Below are 397 nucleotides of genomic sequence, written 5' to 3'. Positions count from 1 at the left end.
TGGTCAAATATTTTCTGGCAATTATCGCTATAGTGGTCATTTCAATAACGGTGAATGGCAATTCATATCTGGCCAATTCTAATATAGAACTAAACCACTTTGTTAGATATTGAAGCGATGCATCAATGTCATAAAAGAAATAAATATAGAGATTAACTGCAAATAGGAGAGATTCTAAAGCACAAGATAACCTTGGAATATTTTTAATGACCATTTTAGACAAAGATTTTTTTTTTTTTTTTTTTTTTTTTAATGCAACATCGATAGAGAAAACCCGTTGAACTAAAATAGATAAAAACAGATAGACAAATAAGCTAAAGCTAATCTTACATAGTTATGGTACTTTAAAAAAAATGAAAGGCTATAAATCTAAGTAAACCAATAAACTGTAATTCAA

The sequence above is a fragment of the Penaeus chinensis genome, chromosome 7, assembly GCF_019202785.1.
Source record: "Penaeus chinensis breed Huanghai No. 1 chromosome 7, ASM1920278v2, whole genome shotgun sequence".
Lineage (NCBI taxonomy): Eukaryota > Metazoa > Arthropoda > Malacostraca > Decapoda > Penaeidae > Penaeus > Penaeus chinensis.
This window is presented reverse-complemented; position numbering follows the sequence as displayed.